Source organism: Carlito syrichta, unplaced genomic scaffold (genome assembly GCF_000164805.1).
Source record: "Carlito syrichta isolate Samal-C Ts95f unplaced genomic scaffold, Tarsius_syrichta-2.0.1 Scaffold315380, whole genome shotgun sequence".
Taxonomy (NCBI): Eukaryota; Metazoa; Chordata; class Mammalia; order Primates; family Tarsiidae; genus Carlito; species Carlito syrichta.
In genome coordinates this window covers 146,652-158,307 of record NW_007259476.1, presented here as the reverse complement: position 1 = coordinate 158,307, position 11,656 = coordinate 146,652, and positions in this window count along the sequence as shown.

Here is an 11,656-nt window from a genome sequence, read left to right as displayed (position 1 = left end):
CACACTCAAATATATATATATATATATATATATATATATATATATATATATATATATATATATATATATATATATTTCCTGGTGTTTCCTCGACATAACAATCCTAAATTATCTGAAAAAACTCCCTAGGATGAGCTCCAGCCAGGTTCAGGGTACCCCAAAGGTGGAGACGGTGTCGGCAATTGGAGGGAAGAAGAGAGAAAGTGAGAGAAAGAAAGAGACTGGGCTCTGGTCTAGTGCAGAAGCGATATGTGTTATTGGGAATTACAAGGGGTCCTTTATACACAGAGTTAGATGTGGGAGGGGCGTCCCCCACCCACCAGAAACATTAATCCATGAAAACTTAATCAATGATTGCCTTTAGACCCTTTTATATGATAATCTTAAAATCACATAACAAAGGATAACCTAATCTGTGACTTTCATCCTAAACTGATTGATTTATGCCAAGTTAAACAATTCTATAGAAGCTTAAGCATTTACTTTACAAACGAAAGTGGCCTATCCCAGAATGTTTGGAATACGACCCAGTCCAAAGTTCACAGTGGGCTACCTGCAAGTAACCCAGCCGCATTCTTTCAACAAAATGGCTGTCTTCTAAAACTATATTCTACAATTTACACCTTCAACAAATCCTAAGATCATGACCCAGAAGACTGTGACCAATACTAAGGATCTTAAATATGACCCGAGTTTGAATTATAAGTTGTGTGAAAGCCAAAACTGAAGTTTGCGGAAGAATGGGAGCAATGAGCTTCTAAAGTTAACTTGTGTTCGTCCTGGTCTCAGAGTTTTTATGTTTTGAGCTCACAGGAGCTTAATCTGGTTAGTACTGAGTAGAAAGGGGGAGGAAATGGGGTCAATAGCTCCCGAATGCACCCTAGTGGTCTCGGGGTCAACGGCTCTTCCTGATGCCTAATGCTCAGTGGGCCTCTGTGGCCGGCTCCCAACAAAAACCAACAGGTTTTTTTAAACGTGTTACAGAGAGATTTGCCAATAGGAGAAAAACTGAGTGAGACTATTCTTTCTTGCACTTTTCTTCCAGGACTCATATATTCCATACATATTTAGAATTCATCTGAATCCTAATGTTGTATTATTCTCCAGAGAGAGTACCATCCCCAACCTTTTTAAGGTAAGTCAAGATCTCTAGAAGACCAGAAGCTTCTGGTAAATATGATGAATATCCTTAAGAAAAGTGGATTCTTTGCATAACAAAAGAAAGCATCAAGAGAGCGGGGAGACAACCCTCAGAATGGGAAAAAATATTTGTTAAATGTATATCTGACAAAAGCTGAACATACAAGATTTACAAGGAAATCAAATGAGCTGATGGAGAAAAAAAAATTCTCCTCATAAAAAAATAGGCATGGGACATCATCAGACACTTCTCAAATAAAAACATATGAGCAGCCACGACATAAAAGCAAAAATGCTTAGCTTCACTAATCATCAGAAAAATGCAACTCAAAAACACACTGAGATACCACTTACTCCAGTTATGATGGCCATCATTAATAAATAAAAAATTAAAAATAAGTACATAAATAAACAATAGATGCTGATGTGGGTTTGGAGCATAGGGGCTGCTTCTCCACTCTTGTTGATAGTCCAACCTAGACCAACCTCTATGGAAAATAGTGTGGCAATACTAAGAGAACTAGAAATTGACCTCCCATAGACAGAAACATGTAGTACATACACATGATGGAATACTACGAAAGTGTAGAAGGACAAAATCATGAACTTCACATCAAATCGGATGGAATTAGAGACAGTCATTCTTAGACATCAATCACAGAAACCAAGAACAGTATACCACATATTCTCACTCATAAGTGAGACCTAAAGATTAGTCACAATAACATAAAGAAAGTATTGGCAGTTGTGGAACACTGCCAGGGAATGGGGAAGAGAAAGAACTTAATAAATGGGACCTGATCCTAATCCAGGAAAACTGAATACCAGTTTTAGGCCCAAATGTCACCTCAACCTAGCTTACTTATGTACCTAATCCTGACTTTTACCCAACATAATTTATAATAAAACAGGGAATAAAAAGAAGTAGACGAATGGGTCCATGGTCATGAGGGATGTCATGTATGGCACGCTGTATTTAGATCAGATGCATTGTAAGCCATTGGGAGGTTGTTCTGGATGAGGCTCTTTGGGGGAGAAAAGACAGCACAGGTATGGGACCTGGTTAGGAATGATAGAGTCCCCTAAACAAGTGGGTTGGAACCTTAAGGTCTCCATCTTGGGGGTCCATATTGGTCTTTGCTGCTCACTGCACATTATCCCAAGAGACATGCATCTGAGTGGTCTTGGAGAAAGGGAATCCCACTGGAGTCATGGCTATAGGGGGCCTGTCATCCACCACGTGAGCAACTCCTTCTCCTTGATTATTGCTGAAAGCCCCTTGGTGGGTGCATTCTGGAAGATGACAAGATGTGTGCAAACATCCATCTAGTGATTGTCCATAATGACAAATGAACATATTACCCAACTTTCAGAACAAGACTGGTGTCTGTAGAGATAAACAGAACGTATATATTCTCATCTTGTGCAGACCCAACAAATGCTGTGTGTGGCGATAAGAACATTAAAGTCGAAATGATTAACAAATAACTGAAGGTGAGAGTAAACAAGATAACAGGTCATCCTCAAGGGACTGCTATGTGAATAGCTCACATCTTCGTGAAGGTTTTTGTTCCAGGAATTGTCCAGGAACTCAGAAAGGATCATAGAGAACTTTGAGAATACCCTCTGTAGACAGCAAGGGAAAATATTGCTAAATTTCAATTATAAAACAATAAGAGCTTTATACATTATCAGTTTAGTTAAAATGCATTTATGAGTACTGTGTCATGTATAAACATGCAATATGATGGAGATTTTAATTATGTCTGCCTGTTTTGTTTTGGGAAAGAAGCACCTGAATTTCTTCTTTCATGGCATGTACCTTAAGTTGAACATCTTTCTGTGGGTGACATTCCCAGCCCTTCCCTCTTTCCTGCACATTTCTGTGCCTCTGGGTGATAAATTTTCACCAGCAGAATAAGATGAGATAAGATCAAGTTATCGATCATATGTTTTCTGGCATTTCTCTGCATCTCAAAGAGTAAAATGTCAGCTCTTCATAGACCAAAACCTTCGGTGGACAAAAGGTAGCAGCGGAAAGCTACACATTTTAGCAGCTAATGCAGCCCATTTCCACCAAAGGAGTCAACATCACCTCCTCAGTGATATCCCAGGGTATCTCCTGAGTGATTTTATTAGCAGCCAACCCTCAAGTAACTGTCCTGAAAAGTACTAATCCCACCTTCCAAATGAATGAACTCTTTCTATTTACTATTTGTAAAGAAACAGAAAGAGTGAAATATAATGCATATTGATTTGACATTCTGTAGTAACATTTGACATCTCAAGATACACAGTGTTCTTGATAGATTTTTTATTTGCAATTGTAGGATACATTCTTATCTGCACAAACTATAGAGTGTGGCTTTAGCTCTGAACACACCCTACTGTAGTCATAAGAATCAGAATCCTGAGGAAGTCCTGGTGATCTGGGGAGAGTATTCTAAGATATTCAGTGCAGGGATAAGTGAATAGAATAGACTTTTGGAGTCAGATTAAAGCTCCTAAGGAGACTGAACCCGAGCCAGTGTCCTTGACAACAAAATCAATGTCTCATTTATCCTCTTCCTCTTACAGAACTGTGCCCATAACTTAGGACAGATCCAGTTTCCCGCTTTCCTGCTAATCCTTTTTATTTACTTATTTCAAGACCTTATTCCCACAACTCCCCTATCTCATTTTTACTCTCAATATAGAAGATGTGTTTCTATTGTCTAAATCCCAGTGCTGAGGGCCTTTGTCTGAGACTCAGGGATAGCTCAGGCTGTGGTCCCCGTATTGCTTCGGAAAGATAATAGGACTTCCTCATTCACTGTTCCCAGGCTTTTCCTGTTGCCTTTTGTCCATATATTTATTTGGGAAATGCAAGTCAACATTAATCACCAAGAGGATAACAGTATTTTCCTCAATGTGGGATACTGAAGTAGAAGTAATCTGCTTCTTACACTGTCGAAGCTTGACCTCCTTCACACTTGACTTTAGGAGAGCTGAGGATGGATCCTCCATTTTGTTGTGGGCTTTGTTTGCCAGGGATGTGGGGTCTCACTAAGCATGTCAGGCCAATAGTGTTGGCCATAAGGAAGGACAGACTGGACTTCCTGGGAGAATCTGAAACTGCTGCCAGTCATAGAGTTTGATTATTTTATGTCTTTCAGGTATTGAATAAGACTCATCCAGATTATCTAGGACAATCCTCGTAATTGAGAGAAAGTTTATAGCCAGCTTTAGTAACATCAAAAAAGTATCTTCACAGTAGCACATAGGTTAGTTTTATTTGAATAATTGAGATATAACCTTGCTGAGTTGACACATGCAACTGATTACAGCCATGGTTATTTATATTCTATATTCTACACTAGAACCAGGCTTATGTGTAATTTTGCTAAAATAGTTGATACTATTGGCCTTCTGAGAGATCTCCTTCATGAGTGTCATAAGTTTGTGTGTACTTTTAAAGGAATACATCCATCCTGTTGATAGAAAATGCATGAAGAGAGAAATTAGATTGAGGAAGATATTAATACTTAATGGAAGTTTATCCCTCAGTGAAAAAGACAGGCAGAGGAGGAAGGGTGGATATGTCCTAGGTTTCACTGCATCTCCTCTGGATTCTAACTTAGATTATCAGGAATGGGTGTGAGATTGATCTATCAGCCTCCATGAAAGGCACTAGAGTGACTTGTTACCATCTGGTGGAATGATGTGATGTATTACAGCTTATCTCTGAAGAACCGGTTTACCATCTCCAAGGATAACTCTAACAACTAGGTGTACCTAATCACGAATAATATGGGCCCTGTAGACACAGCCACTTATTACTATGAATGGAATACAGAGACACAGCCCTTGCTGGCTCCTGCAAAAGAACCTAGGCTGTTTCTCAGTTGTTATCTTCCTCTACCTCTGTAGAAGAGAAAAGTGTATCTGTCAAACTCTGTGGTTCCCTTTTCCACCCAACTGAATCAGATCCATGCCTTCTTTTTAATTCTTCAATAATAAATGGCACCATTCAGGTGAGTGGTCCATGCACGTTTATACTGTATCATTTTTAATAAATGATCAAAATAAAAGGCTCCTGTTACTTAGGTTAGATGTTTCCCTGATATATTGCTACTGGATTAATGAGCTGAATCCTCCCAAGCATAAGAATGGAAATATGTAAAATGTATGCCTTTATACACTTGAAACTAATCTTACAGAACCATTCTGTGATATGGAAAAATGAAGACCTACACAAATACACACTCAGCATTGTTGTAATGAAGAAGAAGTAATACAATTGAAAGGTACATTGATAAAATAGTTTTTGAAATGATAGACTGAATGGGTCCTCATTATGGGTATCCTTTAATGGCAGTCCAGTAATGAGTTCTGAAGCATTTCATAAGGAAGCTGTAGCAGATGGACTTTCATTCCCGATAACTAGGGACACAGGGAGCCATACATGCCCAAGGTAAGTAGAAAGCCCACATTTGGAAAGGAAAGTGTCTCAGCTTACTATCAGAAACAAATCTCAGTAGATCAGATGATCTACTTATCAAAAACAATTAAAAATACAAATATCCAGCATCTTATGAATTATCTCTTTCATACTGGAAAGAAAATAAGAATTGCCCATAATTTTAGGAAAACAGTCTCATGTCAATGTATAACTATATTAAAAAAACAAACAAACAACACTATATCAACAGGATTCAAGGAGTTAGCATGTCAGTACTATGGGACACCAGAAAAATAAAGACGTTTATGTACATTGTGAAACATTACACTGTGAACAGTCATATATTAATCATGAAAATGAAATCTTATGACAAAACATCTGATAAAATTAAGAACAAAACTTCATTACACATTAAAACAGTTTTTTTCTGCTAATGTGACTGTCAACAAAATGAGTAGCAAGCTTCAGAGTTAATCAAATATTTGCAAATCATATAACCACTGAAAACCATGTATTCAGAATATGTAAGAATCCTCAAAAGAAAACAGTAGAAGAAACAATCTATTTTTAAAACAGGCAGAAATTTGAACAAACATTCCATTAAAGATGGTAAACAAGTGCTATAAGAAGAATGTTGACACAATTTATCAATTTATCATTAGAAAAATTTATATAAAACACAAAAAACACTGCTAAACATTTTTTTAGAATATCTGAAATAAAAAAGAAATATTGACAATACCAATGTCGGTGAGCATGTCATGCCCTAGAGCCTACAACTTTTCTAATGGAAATGCAAAATGAAACAACTGCTCCAGAAAACAATGAAAAGCTTCTCATGAGGTTAAATATGTCCATGCATAAGACCTAGAAATACACTTCTGAGCTAGGTTCAGTGGCTCAGTCTGTAATCCCATGCCTTGGGAGGTTTAGGTGAGAGGATTGCCTGAGCCCATGGGTTTGAGACTTGCCTGGGCAACTTGATGAGACTTCACCTGTACAATAAATCCAAAATATATTTATATAGTGGGGTGTGGTAGTGCACATCTGTAGTTCCAGCTACTTGGAAGCCTGAGGTGGAAGGATACCCGGAACCAGTTGGTCAAGGCTGCAGTGGCCAGAAACGGTCACTGCACTCCAATCTGGGCAAGAGAGTGAGACTCCAACTCAAAAAAAAAAGAAGAAATATACTTCTGACTTTTCCTACAGAGGCTTCAAATTATATTCATTCACACCTCTATGCAAATACTTATAGAAATGTGATACATGTTAGAAATTAGAAACAGCGCAAAGTATTTAAAAAGCTCAAAGGATACAAAACTAGGAAAATTGAATACAGTTAAATAATTAAAATGGAAATCTATTGATGTGCACACCATTACAGGTAAATCCCCAGACACGATGATGACTGAGAGAAGTAAGGCTCCAAGATTACAAAGGGATACAGTCATGGGTATGACACAGTCACCCGGGATGAAGATAGTTTGGGCTGAGCTCTCTTCGTCTTCTTCCTGACTTTACCCAGATGTTGTGTTCTATTACTTGCAAGTTCAATTTCATTATTTTAACAGTGCACTGACGTTTATATTGTTCCACAAACAAAACCAAACAAACATGGCTCCTTTGACCAAACAGGGTCTTGTTTCTGTTTTAAACTCAGGAGAACTCCTCCCAGTCATTTCCTTGCTCAGTTCTCCTGCAAACCAGTTGGCCTGCAGGTTAACCTCCATCACCAATGGATCCATATTCTCGTCCTTATTGCCTCACACCTTGTGCATATTTATGGGAATATGCAAAAATTACATATGTATAATGTAAAATCATCAAGTCTGAGTTCTTAAAATTTCTACCATCTCAAGCATTTATAATTCATTTGTGCTAAGAACATTTCAAATACTCTCTACGAGCATTTTGAAAGATGAGTTTACTATTGTGAACCCTAGTTACTGCACTGTGCATTAAGAATAAGGAAAATAAGCTGGGCTTGGTGGCTCTGCCTATAATCCTGTGCTTTTGGGAGACTGAAGTCAATGGATTGCTTGAGCCTGAGGGTTTGAGACCCGCCTGGGCAGTGAGACCTCATCTCTACAATAAATCAAAAAACCAGCTGGGCATGGTAGTGCATGCCCGTAATTCCAGATACTTGGAAGGCTGAGGCGGAAGGATCGCTGGAGCCCAGCAGGTAGAGGCTGTGGTGGGTAGGAGCGGCAACTGCACTCCAGTCTGGGCAACAGAGTGAGACTCCAACTCAAATAATAATAATAATAATAATAATAATAATAATAATAATAATAATGAAAATAAAACTTGTTTCTTTATTTAAATGTATGTTTGAACCCATTACAGAGGACTATACATGCATTAATATTGAGCGAATGTTAATTATAAATATGTGAAGGTTATTTCATAATATTTATGACTTAGATGGTTTATTACAAATAAATAAAATGCATATGAATGTAGAGAAGGGTAGTCAAAATATGCATAAAAACACATAAAATGTCTGAGACAACTGCAAATACCTCTACATGATTCCGGGTTTTTTCAACTATAACAATAATTTACTTAAATATAATAACCAGGGCCATAAATTAGTAAAACAACATTCTCATATACTTCGGGAAAAATAAATAGGTTAATATTTTGGAAGAGAGCCTGCTTAAAATTTCAAATAAATCATTGCTTTAACCTAAGGACTTCACTAAAGGAACTAGAAGCTAGAAGAAATAATGACTAATATTAACCCATGCACACACATATTAAAAGCATTAATAATATATGGCCTATAACATATAATTGCTGTGTATCTATGTATATATAACATATTAAGGTTTTGGTGTATGTATGTTAAATATATTTATATACCTATGTTTCATGTAAATTTAAATATTTATTATGAATTTTCATATCCAGATTTGAAGATACTCCTGTTACCCATTAATAGAAAATAGTTCATTTTTAAACCTGTAAGCATTTATTTAATCATCTACCATTTATAAAACAAATTCATATACATTCAAGACATAAGATTTTAAGTTAAAAATCATATACATTTGAGATGAAATATAGAATGAAATAAGATTCAATTTACTGCAGGTATTATTTGTTACCAAAAATCCAAAAATAATTGTCTTAAAAATGTAAAATAATTTAAAAATTCCCCTGCTGTATAAAAGGAAATGAGCAAATTATGATATTTTTGAAGATTTTATTTTTCAGCGTCAATGATTTTAAAATTTGAAATGCCTTATACGTAATTATTAAAGATAAAGACGTCCAGAGGTAATCTAAAAAAAAAAATGCATGTATAGAAATCTCACAGAAAAGAGTATCAAATATCATTGTGACATAAATGATTACATTTTATAAATCCCCATTCGTTTGTTTTTTCTCTTCAGTCTCTAATTTTCAGGTTGACACAGAAATAAATCCCTTTTATATGTCGGAATAATAATTCTTTTTTAAAAAATAACTTGTATTGAACTATTAAAAATGGAGCTAGGTTTAATGTACTGATTATTTCATAAATAAATATTTAGCTTGACGACACCTTTGAAGCCGATTTTCTTAGAATTCTTGTAATATCTGCTGACTTGCCAAAGGAAGAAACATACTGCAATGACACTCTATCTTACCAACCAAATTTCTGTTTCGTAAATTCTTGTATTCTGTGTTCAATGCGTGCTAGTGCAGATATTCGAGGCTCAAATTAAGCTAAGCCCTGCCAAGGGATTGCATATAGAATCTCATATTTCGTATAAACAATTCAGTATATTGGATAAAACTTTTCCCCCAATACCCTTAAGGAAAACAAATCATTTTTAGTCTGGACTATTTTCAGAATGTGCTCCTGGACACATCGCACTATTCCTCCATGTTCTGTTTTAATGTTACACCTGAAAAATGTAGGTAACATTGAAAAATTCCCAGGCATGTCTTGTGTGTAAATGTAAAATTAAAATAAAGGGTATGAATCATTTTATCAAGAAAATACATAGCAAGAAAGCACATTTGTTCCAAACACTATTCTTGACACCAAATATCACAAGCACCATCCTATCTGCTTTGGGCCATCCCTCTCTTAGGCATCCCAAACCAGAGGTTGCTATGTAGCAGAAGACATGCAAATAGGGCCTTCCTTCTACTGATGAAAACCAGCCAAGCTCTGATCCTGCAGCACTGGGAAAGAAGCCCCAGCCCCGGGATACCCAGGTGTTCCCATTTGGAATCTAGAAATGAACACAAACAACCATCCATGGAGTTTGGACTCATTGGACTTTCCCTTGTCTCTAGTTTAAAAAAATGATTCATGGAGAACTGCAGATATTGAATGTGTAAGTATATGTAGGTGGTAGAAAGAGTGGTCAGTTTTTGAACAGGACATCTCTATGTCTGCAGGTGCCCAGTATGAAGTGCAGCTGGTAGAGACTGGGGTAGACTTGTTCCCTTCTAGGCGGTCCCTGAGACTCCTGTGTATCCTATTCAGTGACTTATGCATGGAATGGGTTCACCAGGGGCCAACTCAAAAAGGACTGGAGTATATTTAAAATATTAGTTGAAATGGGGGTAGTCCAGACTATGCAGACTCTGTGAAGGTCCAATTCACCTTCTCCAGAGAACCTACCATAACTGCAAATGAACAGCTTCAGAGTCTAGGACACACCATGTATTACTGTGCAGCCATGGATTCCCATGCAAGACACACAGTGAAGGAATGTCAATGCGATCCCTTACTCAAACCTCCCTGCAGGGACACATGACTGACATCAACTGCAGGGGGCTGGCAGAAACCACAGATAAAAGACAACCCCAAAAGCAGGTGCAATTGGAGGTTAAGGGCTGGTTTCCTGTCAGGGTTTGGGATTTCCTTACCTCCTGACAGTTTCTTGTGTAACCTCTCTAATTTTAGAACACACTGCCTTTTGAAGTGATCTCTGAATATAAAAGAAACCAGTGTAATATGAGGGCATGTTCTCACAGGCGCAAAATGCAAATTGTCGCCCAGAGAGATGGAAAGTACACAAGCACAGTCAACAGGAAAAGAGGAAGTCCTAGGGGGGCCTAAGAGTCTCTTCCAACCAACTCGGGGCAGGGAACTCAGTAGGTTATGTTGATTGTGACACTCTTTAGAGATTCTTTGTTCAAAACAGTGTGTGGGTGTCAAACTGATCCTGTGCTGTGCAAAGTGTAACAGAGTCCCCTTACTCCAGTAGTCTTAGGAAAATGTTGTGCATGTTGTCAATAAAAATGAAGTCACTTATGTTAAAATCTTGACATACAACACCAGGAAAAGCCATAAGGAAAAACCATTAGGAAAAACCCAAATACATACCCCATATAACCAGAACTATCCCAAAAGACTGCAAAACCACAACCTTGCACAAAGGCCACCGCAACCATACAACAAATTACTCCTGCAAGGGCATGTGCCCAATGACTGCCAGCCCAAACCAGGACTGATGACACCCTTGTTATAAGTCTCTCTAACCTAGAATAGTTTTCTTTCAAAAACAAGACTCTTGTAGTCCAACTCATTGTGTTTTCAAACACATAAGGCCTGGGCTCGATGGCTCAGCCAGTAATCCCATCACTTTGGGAGGCCGAGGTGAATGAATGGCCTGAGTCTATGGGTTCAAGATGCACATGGGCAACTTGAGGAGACCTCATCTCTACATAAATCAAAAATTAGCTGTGCATGGTAGCACGTGCCTGTAGTTTCAGCTACTTGGAAGAATGAGGTGGATGGATCGCTGTACCACAGCAGGTTGAGGCTGCAGTGGCTGGGAGCAGCTACTGCACTCAAATCTGGGTGACAGTGAGACTCCAACTCAAAAGTAAATAAAAATAAGCACATAAGGATTGAAATGCTGGAGTCTGTCCTGCATTTTTTTCAAAATTAAAGAATAAAGCTCTTTCAAAAAGTATTGAAAGTTGCTTGTCTCTAATGTTTCTTCAAAAAAAATCCAGGTTTATGACCATAAAGAGGACCTGGGGTATATGTGATGAGGAAGCAACCCTTATATGTTTTTGAATATTTGAACATATTGCATGACTGACTTAAAATAGCTGTTTGGA